This window comes from Halyomorpha halys, unplaced genomic scaffold (genome assembly GCF_000696795.3).
Source record: "Halyomorpha halys isolate HHAL.00 unplaced genomic scaffold, Hhal_1.1 Scaffold1345.1, whole genome shotgun sequence".
Taxonomy (NCBI): domain Eukaryota; kingdom Metazoa; phylum Arthropoda; class Insecta; order Hemiptera; family Pentatomidae; genus Halyomorpha; species Halyomorpha halys.
This window is the reverse complement of record NW_027113999.1, coordinates 10,019-26,635: the sequence shown is the minus strand read 5'-3', so window position 1 is coordinate 26,635 and position 16,617 is coordinate 10,019.

Below are 16,617 nucleotides of genomic sequence, written 5' to 3'. Positions count from 1 at the left end.
TTTTTCTCGAAATTATTTAAAGTGAAATAGAATTATAGAAATAAAATATAAAGCACGAAACATGGGCGTTGATGACCTCAGGGTTTTGCGCCCTTAAGCCCCAGACAACAACAACAACAACTACTTTATAGTAAGTTAAATTTCCTTTATTTTGAGCGTTGGCAGACATCTGTACGTCGAATGGTTTCTGAAATGAAGTTTTTGATAAATCAAACTTATTGTCCGAACAACTATAAATCAATTGATTTTAGCAAACATCATGAAAACTACAATTTCTACGAAGATAATGATCATAAACTTATTTATAGTCCATTAAACTAGCTTTAATTTGAGTGCTAACAGACATCTGTACGTCATATAGTTCCTGAGATATAGATTTCTCAAAATAAATTAACTAACTACTAATCTTTCAGTAGATTTTTAAGAAATTTTTCTTTTTAAAAAGGTATATCTCGAGAACTATTGGACGTAAATAGCTCTTTTAGGGCTAATATTTCAGAAAATTTACTCTGCTTTAAGTAATGTTCTCTTAGATTTTCTTGTGTTGTTGGTAGTTTTTATAACATAGAGCTTCGAATGAAAAATTAATGTTTTTTTAAAGTTTTGAAACAGCTGCCATTTTTGCCTTGTAACTGCGGAAGGCACCCAGACGGATGCAGTGGACAAGGTGCAGCTCCATCAGTGGGGATGGGCTGTACCACAGTAAAAAAAAAAATAAAAATAACAGCCGCCATTTTTTATTCCCCCTACCTATACTTGGCACACTCATCTAGTAATTATACATTGTTTTCGTTAAAGTAATCAAAACTTGGGGTGAGATAACTACCTTTTTTTCTTTCCGGCTCTTGTACTATATTCTTTCCATTGCCTTCGCAATAAAAAAATAAATTCTTAATGACCAAACTAAATAAGTGAAGTTACGAATTAAAAATACAAGATTAAAGAAAATTTAAAATAGCTGCTATCTTACATCTGCAAATATAATTCTAAACAATTTTCTCAGATATATTCTTATTCACTAAGGATACTGAAATCAGGCAATAAATGTCGGTATGTCTGAAATGTAAGTTGCTGGAAAATCTCCGTTAGTATTATTTTTTAATCAAAGATACGCTGTTGGTTATCCCTCTTAATGTTTCCTAAACATTTTTTTTTTCAATATTGCAACCATAAAAAATTAAATAATTAAAAAACAATTAGCATCTAATGACTAAGCTTTAAAATTGTTTTTAGTAACTCACCAATCAATATTATTATTAATTTGTTTAAAGTCAATTTTATATATTTCTGAAACCAATTTCTTCTAGCAATTTAGTAGATAATTATGGACCAGATCGTTTTAATTACTGTTAAAATAAACCCCTTGGCTAAGGGTATTCATTGGAAAGGTAAATATTTGTAAAAACTATATGATTAGTTGTTAATAATATTACTAACTACGATGTTAGTTGGGCTTGAATGGATAAATGAAAAAAATTCTTTGTCACATTATTAATATTTAATTAAATTAATTAATTGAGTAATTTAAAATATTTTGTCTCTAAATCTCTAACATCACTTGTATTATATGCTTACTCGGATACATCAATATACATAAGTCATATAAACGGTTGTATAAATTGGATATTAGAAGAAAAAACATGTATAAGTTTTCAGTCTCATCAATTTTACTAACCTTTGTTAAATATGCTGATATACAAATATCTCAAAAATGAAAAATAATAATCGGTAGGAGGGCTGTTAATGGATTTAATAATTTATCTTTTTAAATTAACAGATATATTAGGATTCCAGTGTCCAGCATTGGGTAATAAAAACCATTTTAAACTTTCAATAATAGACTCGAAAAGAATCGAATAAATAAATGCAAAAAAAAATTTTCTTAGTTAAGTTTGGATATAAAATTGGAATACTAAAAACAATACAAGAGATTGGTGCCCAACGTCTGGCAAACGGTCTGATCTACGGAACAAAGAGATAGGCGAAGTTCCAGTGGCAAATCCTGATGGTCCATTGTATCCAGTGACTGCTCACTCGAGATAACTGGGAACCCCGCTCTCATCCAACCCGATATCCGTTTATTTTTCTTCCACCTCTGTCCTTCAACATTACAATTGTTTTAAAAATTATCAAGCAACCAAATGTTATCGTTTCAAGTTGTGTATTTTCGCTCTGGGCGCCAATTACTAATGGGCACCACGGCAGGGGCTTGATTTTATTTATTTATTAGGCTAACTTTGACTAAGATATAATTTATTTGCTATATATTACGAGATACGTGGTTTATATTCGAAGTATGAAAAAAATAAATGATTAAAAAACGTTAGTTACGAGTTTGTTTAATTGGTCAGGCCGTCGATATAATCAATTACTGAAAATAAATTATTAACTTTTGAAATGAATTTATTTAAGGAATCCTTGTTAGATAAAGTGTTTATTATTATTTTCTTCTTCTTAATCCTCTGGAGTGTTTGTTCTATCCTCTTGACCTGGATTTATCCCAGGACCACTTAAGTCCCATTTACTGTCCAGAGTTAAAATAGGAATCGTTCTATTAAACTGTTTGTTTTTATTATGACACATGAAAATTTTAAAGGTTTCGGAAAATAAAATAAAAACTAAGATAAAATTGTTGACGTTAATTTATAAGGAACTTGAACAATTCGAAAATTAAGTTCTACATTTATAATCACATAAAATATCATTGCATACAAATTAAATCTAGATTATTTAATCCAATCCTTCCATAATAAACTTCCCAACCACCTAAACCAACTCGTTTCTAACCTGGCTTCCCTTTCACTACCAAATGCTCCTCCTAGGCGTCTGAAAAGAAGATCGCCTCGAGATCTTCTCCTTTAGAAGTGTTTTTGGAGTTTTATCAATTGGTAGATTCTCCACATGTTTGTGTCATTTCATAATATCACTTACAGCAAATTTACTTGATGTGTATATATGTATACAGTTGTAAATAACAATAAATAAATTATTTAAAAAAAAAAGATTATTTAATGATTTTAAAAATCCCCAAAAGCCGAAGTTTATACCATTGGAGATTTTTTTAACTAATTAACTTTCAGTTGTTCTCAGGCGGCTGATTAATTTTTTAATAGTGAAATTCTGTCCGCGTTATTAGTAATAAAATTGATTTAATCAGAATGGTTTGATATATGTTATGTGTACTAAACTAGTACCAAGTATCTGTTATGTGTACCTGTACTGAGGTAATTGTTGATTTAGATTGAAAGTTTTCATGTTATAGTGTGTGAATAAATTTTTCCTATAACCACAAATAAAGGGAAACAAAAATAGGAGATAGGACAGAGAATATGTTCTTCTTTATTGCTTTTATGTGTGCTCTTTTGAATTACGAAACAAATTGCACCTAATAATTGAGGGAAAACAATTCATCGTAATTTACATCATGATCAATGTATGTATGTATGGACTTTGTACTGTGACTCGGCTATGGTCAGTCAAATTATTAATCTATACATAAGTTTATATAACTTATACTCATTTATTTTCTTTCGAAGGGTTTGTTATCTTAAAAATAAAATACATTTAATACCCTTAATTACAAATTGACTAATGTTTTTACAATATATGTTTTACAATTTTTTTGTAAGATAAAAATAATATTATATCCCGTATCTTTTTCAAAGTTAATTTCTTCTGCATTTTGAATGAAAATAAAAACCCCAGATATTATATTCTGGCTAAAATAGATTAACAATTGGCGTTTAGTAAGATATTAAAAACAAAAATACCACTGATATATCATAAGTATATGAAACTATATACTACTATTCAACTTACTTGAATTTAATGCAATCTATAAAATAAATAGTAATATAAATGAAAAAATCTTGATTTTTTTTTAATTTAATCTGATATATGCTTAGTATTACATCACTAAAAGTTAAAACATAATACCTACTTGATTGGAGACCAAGAAAGTTTGAAAGATGTTTTGTTATGCATGTAAGAAAAACTTTCCCACTTAAAAGATTTGTAGAGAATGAACAAGCTCCTATCCTTTTTCTCAGGAAGTGAAAGAATGTGAGGCTTCCGTAAACAGCTCTTGTGGAAGCTGGCAGTTTGGAAGATCATATGTTAGCCTGTAGGAAGTTGTTTGCCGGCTTGTCGGGGGTTCAGCCTCATCAGGAAAGAGGGAAACTGTAATCTCATTTAGAACTACGTCTTATGTAACTCATGTCCTCCTGGCTACATGGCTACCTTAATCTTCTCTACCCTCCCTCTTCAAGCTAATAGCGCTGATTGGAACAGTACAAAATAATTAAATTATATCAATGCGCAGACGAACAAAAAACTGTACCCAGTTTATGGAACTTTGGAATACGTCCTATTCAAAATTAATTAATTTTTATTGACTTACTTGGAATCCACACACAAGACTGAAACGACAAGAAACTGCTCGTAGATTACGATTGCTACAACACTTACTTGACAAACGCTCTAAATTTCCCATTCTTTTTTTTCTTTTTCTTTTATTTATTTAAGTGTTTCGACCACTAGGGTCATTTACACTGAATTTACAAAGTTAGTACATTACTATTGACATATTTACAATGTTACAAGGTGAGAAAGATATATATAATTACAAAGTGAGAAAGTTTAAAAATTAACAGTTACTGTTACAAGTTACGTTACAATTTACAAATTTAAAATTACAATTACTATTACTATTACAAGTTACATTACATTACAATTTACATTTTACAATTACAATTACAATTAGTTAGACTATATGTGATCATAAATATTAATGATTTTTTTTTTTAAATTTCCCATTCACTACAAAATATTAGTATACACTACAATAATCAGACCAATTTGGACATCTGGGGCTCCACCAAACCATCAAATTCTTCCCGCATCCAATCGTTACAATCCAAAATCCTACGTTAAATCCTTGATGCTCCTTATTACGTCACAAATAAACTCATTCATAAAGACCTTAACATCCCATTCGTTGCAGATTTGACCCAAAACAGATATGCGTCTTTTTATTCCAAACTCCTTAACCATCCTAACCCATTAATTCTTAATCTTTCATCCTTAACGATCCCTGATAATCCTCCGAGGCGTCTGAAAAGAAGATGGCCACGGGACCTTCTAATTTAAATTAATGTTTGAAGTACCACCAATGGGTGGTTCCTTCCCAAGATTTTCAAGTGTATATGAAACATACTACATATTTACCTATTGTATTATTTTGTACAGTTGTAAATTACATTAAATAAATAATTAAAAAACAAATTTTTTTTTATTGATGTGCCACGATCAAACAAAGCAGTGTCATATATAAAGTTTGATAAGCTGATTTAAGGGTGTGATTAAAGTGATATCTGCCCTATAGGCTGCCTACTTTATTAATTTCACAGAAGGCTTAGAGAAAACATGTTCATGGACAGACAATACTCTATAGAATGGTGAAAGTTATGAGGAATTGAGACGAATTGCCAAGTGTCGTTAAATGTCTCAAGCACTGTTGGTTTGGACTGATTTAGGTAGTGTTGTAAGTGCACCTTGTAGTTGTGAGGGTCTAAGTAATACTTTGTATATCAGTATTTTGAGTCTGAGTAATGACCCTGGTGAGTAGAATAAGTTTCTGAGGTCGTTGGACGTTTACATTGCTATGTGTATTCTGTGTTGTACGTGTGCGGTGAAAGTAAGCTGTGCATCTAGTTTCATGCCGAGGTACGTGAGATGTCTCTTAGACTTTAATCTTTGTTACGTTTTGGTTCTCTTTTTGGAGTTTTTTTGTATGAGAAAGTTATGACGCTTTTTGTGTAAGTAGGGCTGCTATTTGGGTCATGTCCATTGCTGCTTTTGCATTAATGCTAGCTGAATACATATCAATGTCATCAGCATATGTAGAGATTTGTGCATCGTCAATCTTCATCCTTGCTATATTAGTACAAGAGCCCAAGAGGAGAAAAAAGGCAGTTATCTCACCCCAATTTTTGATTACTTTAATGAAAACTATGTATAATTAATAGTTAAAATTGATGAGTCTGCCAAGTATAGGTAGGGGGAATAAAAAATGGCGGCTGTATCAAAGAGATAAAAAAAAACTAATTTTTCATTCGGAACTCTATATCTCAAAAAGTAGGAACAACACAAGAAAACCTAAGAGAACGTCATTTAAAGAAGAGCTAATTTGCTAAAATATGAGCCCTAATAGAGTTATTTATGTTAAACAGTTCTCGATACAAAGCTTTTTAAAAAGCAACATTTCATAAAAATGTTGTATGTGACGTACTGAAAGATCAGTAGATAGTAAATGTATTTTGGAAAATCTATATCTCAAAAACCATTTGATGTACAGATGTCTATTAGCACTCAAATTAAAGCTAGTTTAATGAGCTATAAAGTATTTTATGATGTTTATCTCCGTAGGAGTAATAGTTTACATGAAATTTGCTAAGATAAATTGATGACGCTGACACATGATACATGACGCTGAGGAGTGGAAATTTCAGATTTGACACGAACTGAAGAAGTTCATGCATAAATAATGTTGGCCAGTTTGGCTGGTAATTGTTGAAGTCTGAGTTCTAAGAGATCTGAATTATTTGCCTGGTATCTGAGATGACGCAAGGACAATCATTCTACCCGACAAGCAGTTATAGTTAATCTTTTTTTTTTAGTTCAAAATATTTTTTAATATTTTTTATTTATTGAACTAATAACATATTTACAATTAATACTAATGAATTTACAATATTTAAAAATAATAATTCAATTTGACAAATTATTTATCTTCAACATCACGGGTGCGGGGAGGTTCGCTCTTTCTCCTCCTAGAAGAACTGTGCAACGGGGACTTGAAAATTGATCGCTATAGTTAAATATATTCCAATAATAATTCGATTGAGATTTGTACTATTTTTATGGAAAATAGATTTCCTTTCCGAGTGTTGAAATTATTTGAGCAGTGTGCAAATAGAATTGTATTTTCTTCAAAATATTTTCCTGAACTTTCTCGGAGACTAATTCTATATACGAAAAGATTGGTCCAGTTTGATGCTACTGTTTATAGAAAAAAACACATTTACTATTACGAACGGTATTCCCAGTTTAGTGCAAATTTCCTAATGCATTCCAATTCTCACCAAAACAAAAACTTCTGGACTTGCCAGTCTGGGACAAACAATACAATACAAAGCGTTAGACCATCAAGACTCGCGATAGTGAAGGAGGTAGCTTTTCTAAAAGATCAAATGTAAATTTAGAGCTAAAATAGACACTCTAATGGTTTTTGCTTCTATTTATAATCCTTAAGGTCAGCTTTAGCGTGAATCACAGTAATGTTTATAAAAATTATTATTGGCCTTTCAAAAACATCTGCTTACATACTAGTTACGAGATTGTCTGGCGATCGGAAATAAATTTGTAAACAATCTAATAGCAAAACAAAAATAACATTGGTTATTTTTACTGCTAGAGTTTGTTTTCTTCTTCTAAATCGGGCGTGGTTCAGTTTGTTAGAATAAAGGCTAAATCATGAATTGGCTATTAACATCGCAAGGAACTATCAACTTGAATGCCAAGCCTTACATATGTGCATCCTTATTTTCCACTTTTAAACAGACAAGATTCTTTGCCTCAAAAGAAGATGAATAAGTGAATGTTTATGAAAACTAAATCCAAGAGACCAGCACTAATCCAAGTCGCTGATCACAAATGTCTGTTCTAGATTGAATTAAGAAATGACGAGTGAACTGAAATTGTGTTTCTTCATAAAAAATTAAACCTAAGTCAAAATAATAATAAAAAAAACCACAAGTTTCGGAGTACAATTTATAGTTCAGTTAATGAGACACATACGGAACCTACAAAATTTTAAATGCAAAAACTTATAACCAAAGCTCCTTGGTATGTGAATAATAAAGCATTAACCAACTATCGACCAATAAATATGAACTCAGTAACTTCCCCTTCATAATAATCTTCAATAACTGAGATCCCCATTAATACGAAGAAATAACTGAATGAAACAAAATAAAAGACCTTTTATGAATCAAGGTGCTAAAATCAAGTCTTAGATGAGGCCCTGCTGAGACCTTTCGGTCCTTGAGGTACCATCAAATTCGCAGATTTAATTGACTGTTGTCATTTTACGATGGGTGAATAAAACTAAATTTAATATATCCAATATTAAATTTTAGATAAATCTAAATTTAACTACTTTTAGAAAGCCCGAAAATGAACATAATTAAGGTATTCCGCTTTTGAAGCTCAACCAAAACTTTAAGATTTAATTTTCACTTTGAGGTTAAGAAGACACAATTCCCCCCAATCATGCATATTTAAGGGATTACGGATAAATTTCAGTTTCGAATTTATCTTCTTTTCAATTTCCATGCCTCATTTGGATTTTGATGACCGAAATTTATTGTCCGTGTAACTTTATTGCGAGTATATCGTCGTAATGTCCGATAAAAATAGCATTGCGAGTTTAAATTTTAAAAATAATAAAATATCAATAAATCATTTTAGAGACATTTCGTCTCGAACATCGTTTAGAAAAGTGCCCACTATTCTTTTTCTGATTGATAAAATCGACTTCAAAAAAGTGGTACTGTAAATTCATTTAGAGTACATTTAATTTGTACTGTTTGAAATGATTAAATAATTTCACACTTTTAATCGTAATAAAAAATGGATATATAAAATCTATGAAAGTAATTGATCAAGATTTTTTCCCGGATTAAAAACATTTCTAGAAAAAAGAGTTTTACTATAGACGAATTAAATATTGTTGGAAAACCTTAGATTTCAGAAAAAATAATTTTTAAGATTTAAGGAAATCGATACGAAATACGAAAATAGCGTAAATAAAAAGTCTATTCGCTGGCTGGCGCACGCACAGTATAGTGTTCTGTTTCGCCAGTCGGATCGGTGTTTTTATGTCACCATATTTATTTATTAATTAGTTTTTAATTTAATTTAACCTATATATGAGCCTTTTAATTCACAGGTTGATTTACTCCATAAACTCATAATTAGTATTTTCAATTTTGTTTCAATAATAATTTATTATTGAATAAATGGTTAAGAGTAGAACGTTAACTGTTATGAAGCGAAAAATATTGAAAATTGTCTACGAAAAATGTTAATGAAAGCACTTTTCTGAACCTATTGAAATAGGAATCAGTCAAACTGTCAACTGAGAAACTATTTGGAAAATTAGTACGGGAAAGTATTAAAAGAGTGAATAATATAAAAATATATTTTCTGAAACGAAATAGGATTTTATTTCAACTCAAAGTAGGGAGGTAAGTGGAAATTGTGTTATGCACGCACCGTACTAAATTTTTTCGGATGTAAGAAGCACCACAGCCTAAGAGACAATATATTGATCAAGATACAGTAATTTTTTTTTTTTTTTTTTTTAATATTTTTATTGAAATTTACAACTGTATATTACATAATACATTTAGTAAATATGATCTTAATTAAAATAGAGTGTAGAGCAACTGCCCATTGGTAGCACTCTAATGACATTTTACATTATCTGGTCTCGTGGCCATCTTCTTTTCAGGTGCCTCAGGAATGGAAGAGGATGCAGGTTAGAAACTAGGGGGTTTGAGTAGTTAGGGAGTTTATAATGGAAGGAGTGATATCTGGTTCGGGTTAGATCGGTTACATAGGGAACATTAAGGTCTTTATGTATGATTTTATTTGTTACAAACAGTAAATCTAGCCTATAAACTTAATCGATTACAACGACCTGGAAGTTGACTGTAACATTGGAAGGCAAGCTGGCGGCGACTGTTTGATGGAGTAGGTCCTTGATCCTTGGCTCTAATAAAGTCTCAGCTGGCTCCAGCCAATCACATCACTCTCAATCTACGTCCTAGTCCCAAGCGTCTCAAGGCAAATTAAATTTATCCAAGCCTTTCGGTTGAGGAAACTAAATTCATGGCTAAAATGGAGTTTTCCCTCAGCTACATTGACAGTAACAAAACGAGAGACTTGGCAGGAAATGAAATTTGTTGAAATGTTATAAATAAAATAAATCAGAGATAAATATATCAAATTCTTAAGTATAACGACTATATTTTAACCACATATTTTTGCTAAGATTATTTTTATTTGAAAACGAATTTTCCCCAGACAGCTTTTCCGGTTAAACCCCCAAATTTCAGAGTAGACATCGCGTGACCAACGTTATATAGCGATAAGCTAAACACTGTATCACACTTTTTTTAACTTATAATCTTTATTCACGTATCAATATTTTATATATTTTATTAATTTATTATTTTATTAATTATATGGAAGTTAATTAATTTAAAACACAAATGTTATTAAAAAAAAAAAAACCTTTTGAGAGTTTTGGAAGTGAAGAATCGATATATTTAGTATTTGATTATACTTTTTTAGTGACAGGAACTGAAAATACCTATTAATGTTTATTTCAAAAGAGTTTCATTTGAAAATTAATTAATATTTTCGTTTTCTATTGGAATTATTATAATTAATTTTCATTTAGTTTCTGCCAAAACTTGAAATATAAATTTTTGTAATATCTTTTCCCATCTTTTATTTTTTTTTTAAATACGTTTTAATGGAAATAATTATGACTTTTAACTAATCATGATCGACAGACATATTATTTAAATAATGAAAAAAATGCATAAAAATGAAAAGTATTCATTATTCGTGAGCCTTTAATTAAAATATAATTATTTCTAAAATGATTTTTAGAAGTAAAAAATATCTATTATTATATTCACACAAGTTTTAAATTTCACCACTTATCAAAAACCAACTTTTTAAGGTTTTATATAAATTAATAAATTCCAAAGCCATGTTGTAAAAATACCTAAGATTATTATGATTTTAACAAAAAACCTGAAAACTCATTCATAATAAATTGATGATTAAAGGTCTATTTACGTCTATTTTTTGTTGAATTGAAAGCTAAATATACCATAAAATGAGAATAGTAGTTTCCATGATATTAGCCTAAACAAATTTTAAAAATGTTGGTTTCACGGTGTTATAGAAAACATATTGGTTTGAAAAATTGTATCTAGGAAAATATTGAACGTAAAGTATTCTATGAGGGCTCAAATTAAAGCTGGTTTTTATTTTATTTTAAATTTAACTAAAAGGTAATTTTTAATGATTATTTTCCTATGAATTGTAGTTTTCATTATATTTGCCGAAATAAAATTACATCATAATTCTTACTCGTTTTTTTGGTACAAAATTATTACTTTTGGAAAAACTGTACCTTGGGAATTAGTGAATTCTATTACGGCTCAAATTAGTGTTCGTTAAATGCACTATTAATTAGTTTATAATGATATCTCAGAAAATCTAAGACTTTACTAGCTATTAGCAAATTATATTATTAAATTATATTTAACAATTTAAATCAATTTATTCTGAATGAGTTTCCAATTATAAACCTAAATGCGCTGGAATACTAACAGTTATTCCTTAATTTTAAATTCTTTTTAGAGCAGTTATTTCTTAATTGTAAAACTTTAAATCCCTTCATATCAGTTATCCCTTCATATTAAAAAATAATAAATATAAAGTAACTGTTATTCAAAATTCATTGAAAAAAATTAGCACAGATTTCAGAATCGGGCTTATATTGTTTTTATAGTTTATAGACTTAATAATCAGTTTTTACACAGGTTATATGTAGATATGGAATATCTATTTTAATTCTATTGGAACTGGATGATGAAGAAATGATGGAATAAGAGGGATTTGAAGGTAGGAAGGGTACTAGAGTGACGGATGGAAGTAGGAATAGGATGCTATAGAAGGGAGGATCTGGTAAGGAGGAATCTAATAAAATATGTAGTTTGATGGGCTGTTGTATGTAGGTCTAAAGAGCGAGAACGGGTATTGCGTGAATGGTCAGAGGATTTGAATTAAGGAGAGCTGAAACACAATGGACGATGGGATTGGATAAGTTGTTAAATGAAGGATTCAAGGAAATGCCTACGAGGGTAGGAGACTATGGGCACTTTAACTGCTCTATAGGAGCCAAGTTTTAAGTAAACTTTATTGAGGCAGTATAGCAGTTTATAATTCTGTTTGTTATGCAACGCAAAAGCAGTGTCAAAACATATTCGAAATATATGTTCTTATTTTTCCCTCTTGTCCAATAAAAAGCCTACAAGTAAAGTTACTACAAGTCAAAAGTTTTACTACTGGTTTTAAATTAAAAAAAAAAAAAAATATATATATATATATATTTTTTAGCTGTCTCAGTTTACGATAGTAACTTTTTACCCACAGCACCCTCTTAATCGTCGATATTTTACAATCTACAATACAATGAGTATATTATTGCAACAGAGTTTATAATTTCCTAAATAAATAATATTATGACAATTGAATTACTTTATTCCGTTTCTATTAATGTATAAATTTCATATATTCATTTTAAGCTTACAAACTCTAATCTTTTAATGTTTACTTCTCTTCATATGATACACTTCCGCCTCTACCTTTCATCCATCACTTCAGGGAGCGACCTAATTTTCTTCATTCTTCCGACACCTAACCCTTATCATTTGGGACCATCTTTCTTCACAAATTCCTTAAGTGCGACCTACATCCATTAGGATCCTGGCTCAGTTCTCAACCTTAAGCTTCTTATGCTGATCCATATTGTATATATATTTATAATTAGAAACAAAAACGAGCATCGTTTGTGAAAAGAGCTATGTCATAAACTGATAATATCTTTCGCTTATTTTCTTTTCATTGCAGATTTTGCTAATTTATTAATACCAAAAATTTTGGATGATTAGGAGTTTACTTTTGTGATATTTGAAATATCTGTGATTTCATGTTTTGTAAATATGAAAATTTAACCATGCATAAAAGTCTTAATTTTAGTGATTATATGTAATTTAAAAAAAATTACTATTTTTGTTTCTATTATGGGAAAAAGAAAAACACTTGTTTTATAATTTATTTAAAAACTCAGTGAAATTAGCAATTTTTCATTAATTTAACATTTCTATTGTTTAAGGTTTTGAAATAAATTAGTCCTATAAACATTTACAATTTCTTAAATGAAATTATATTCTAAAATTCATTAATTTGTTTGTTTGAGAGTACATTAAAAATAACTTAATTTGTTAGATCCCTTTATTCATTTCAAATTATATTATTTTCCTTGTCAATATAATTTTTGAAATTAAGGCATTAATCCTTTCAACTGATAAAACAAATTTGACTCCAATTGAAGGGTGGTCTAATTTCTCATTAAAAAAAGGATAGAAGATTATTACGTCAAATGGGATCAAAACTAATCTTTTTTCCGATTTCCGGATAAGCCATTATCCCCGATTTATAAAATTCTGAATTTATGGAATTTAGTAGATGATAGTCAAAATTACTAATCAAACAATAACTTATTGTCTTACAGCTTCTGAATTTAATATGATCCCATCAAAATCTGATAGTTGTTGATAATGAGGTTTGTATGATGTCCCGTCACTTAGTTATTAATAATTTTCTAAAATAGCCTATGTAGATAAGTAAGTACACCACAATTTTTTTTCTAATTTAGTCCAAAGAAGCCTGACACGGGGACATACTTAAATCTTAAGGTGAGACGGGACTGTGATGCGGATAATGTATCGCAGAGCGCCGTGAATACCTCCGAGTTCGGCCAAGGAAAAATCTCCTCCGAACTATTGCACTTTATATTGTTGAAAGATTAAATAACATAAAGCTTCAAATTTATCTATATTAAAACACGAGAGAAAGAAATAGTTATATTTTTATTTGTTTATCTTTTATTGTTTGCTGACCTACAATTATTTTGACATAGTATAATAATAAAAAGTCAAACCCTTACCAATGCATTTGAAATATTTTTTCTTATCTGGACGTTTTTTTTTTCTCAAGAGAAAGCCTCTATACAAATTGAGTTGACCATACTACAGTGTATATCAATCAAATATCTACAAATATTAATAAAGAAATTAAGATAATTATTATCAAATTTAAAAGTAATTTTTTTCTTTTTTTTAATAACTTTATTGATATTTACAACTGTATAATACATTGAGTAAATTTGATCTTAGTTAAAATGGAATGTCACAGGCGTGTAGAACAACTACCCATTGGTAGCACTCTAACGATATTTTACATTAGCTGGTCTCGTGGCCATCTTCTTTTCAGGCGCCTCGGAGGATTGTCAGGAATGGAAGAGGATGCAAGGTTAGAAACTAGGGGGTTTGAGTGGTTTGAGAGTTTGTAATGGAAGGAGTGATATTCGGTTGGGGCTAGATTGATTGCATAGGTAACATTAAGATCTTTATGTATGATTTTATTTGTAAAAGTAAATATTAAATACAACAGAATGCATTAGTTGTAAAACTTAAGGCCAAATGCGTATTTAAAAGAATAAAAATTTCACCAAATATGTAATTTTTCTCAAAGTAAAGATTTGGTCTATAAAGCCACCATCCGGCATTATATCCGATATTTGGAGGGAGTTCTTTGGCCCGGAAATGGGCCTAGTGGAACTTTTTTGCCAACCCTAGGTGACTACGAGAGTTGCCGCCGTGTACTAACCAAGGTGGGAACATCAAGATTCATTTCTTGGGACCGCCGAGAAATTAATGTTATCTTCCCCAGAAGGGAATCGAAGTCACAACGTTCCGAACAGGACGCTATGGGACCTATACCCCAATTCGCACTGTCGTCACGTCCCTTAGCAGATACTATACATGAAATTCAAATTGTAATATTATTGTTGTCCAATTTGAACCACCTCATTAATTTTCATCACAATTTAAAATTTTATTACTTTCACAAATAGGTTGATATATTAATTAAATACCAATCGAAAATCATCTTAGCTATCCATTTGGTAAACATGCATTGAGCAGCTACCTATAGATTATGAGCAATTAGATCATTGATATATTTCATTTTATAACACTTATTAAATTTAAAGTTTTTAACGAATATTACGACGTGCTGGTTTGATAATAATAAGATTCAAATTCGTTTGATTAACTTAACCTCTTGGGGAGTTCACTTTATACAAACTAGATAAATAAATAATGAAGCACTTCTACACACTGAAACATTTTTGACAAGACAAAACGATTATTTTATTTGTAACAAAAACTGCACCTGAGGCTTAAAAATTTAAACATTTTATTTTATCACTCTAGCATCAATGTATATAGTTCTGCCAGAAAACATGGAGAATCGTTGAGAACAAACCTCAATGAATGTCTCTGCGTTGAGTGCACTAGTGATTTAATGTTCAACGATCCATTAGTTTGGCAATTTGCTTCTCCAATTAATTAAAAAATGTTTGTAATATTTATAGAATGAAAGGAATAAACCGTATTCCTTATAATTTAAAGTAAGAAATAATTTCACTTTACGAATTAATTTATTTATAATGACCCCAGGGCCGGACTAAACTGAACACACAGATATTTCATAAATTTATCTCAATACGGTTTTTTCCAGAGCAATATCTGATTGAAATGGCTGGTAACATAACTAAATAAACTAAGCCAAGCGGATAATTTAATGTAGGGCTTGGGTCCTATGAGCTATTTCTGGTGATTGGATCCTTATAGAATTGGAGCGAAAATACTTTACTGCAACAAATATTTTTGGAAAGAAAATTTTTTTGTGAAGTACTTGCGTCTCCTTCTGGTTAACCTTTAATTTATATCTTGACACTTAGATTTCTAGGATTTTAATGTTCTATATCTCCCAAAATCCGACAGTTTGTTGTAAAAATCGTTTTCTATGTTTTAATATGACATTTTTTTTTATTTGACGTTGTCTAAAACTAATTATTTTATGTTTCTGGTTAATTAGTTCTAGAAAAAAAAATCTGGAATCACGGTTCCTCGTCCGAGTCTGGCCTTCCCGATTTCCACGCACTGAATGAGGTTTTTCCTAGAGTGAATCGAGAGGTTACGCTCTCATTGCACCACGGTATACCTCTAGAGATTTGGTACCAAGGGCTTTCAAAATTTTATGAGAATTCCTTTTAAAATCAAAAGAAAAATATTTTTTCAATACCTGTTGCTTGTATCACCTCGTCCGACATGTTTAATTATTAAACGGTTAAATTTTATTTATAATACGATTAAATTTAGTTTTTTCAGCCATTTTTCCCTACTTTGGTTTTCCAAAGACCTCAACTGTTCAAAACACTTGCCGACAAATCGTTCTTGTAGCTTGCGTGGATACAGCGTGGAATCACATTGTCCCAATCGTGATTTTTAAATCATACCTCGCCATTCCCTCTTCACGTGGTAAGTGTTGGTATCTCTTTTATGTAGCTTCTCTATATTCTAGCGTGATAGAGCGCACGAAATAGTTTCAATTTTTAGGTTTAGGCAAAGGTTCAATTTATATACTATTAATATTTAGTGATATCCTTAATCCAACCCATCTTGAACATGTTGAATCAGAGATTACAATTCCACTCCAAATGACCCTTCCTCCTAATGCCTTTCATCCCTCAGAAATAATGAACATCATCTACCAATTACCTTCTAAAAAAGCTCCTGGCCACGATCTTATCACAGCACACATTCTGAAACAGCTCCCTCG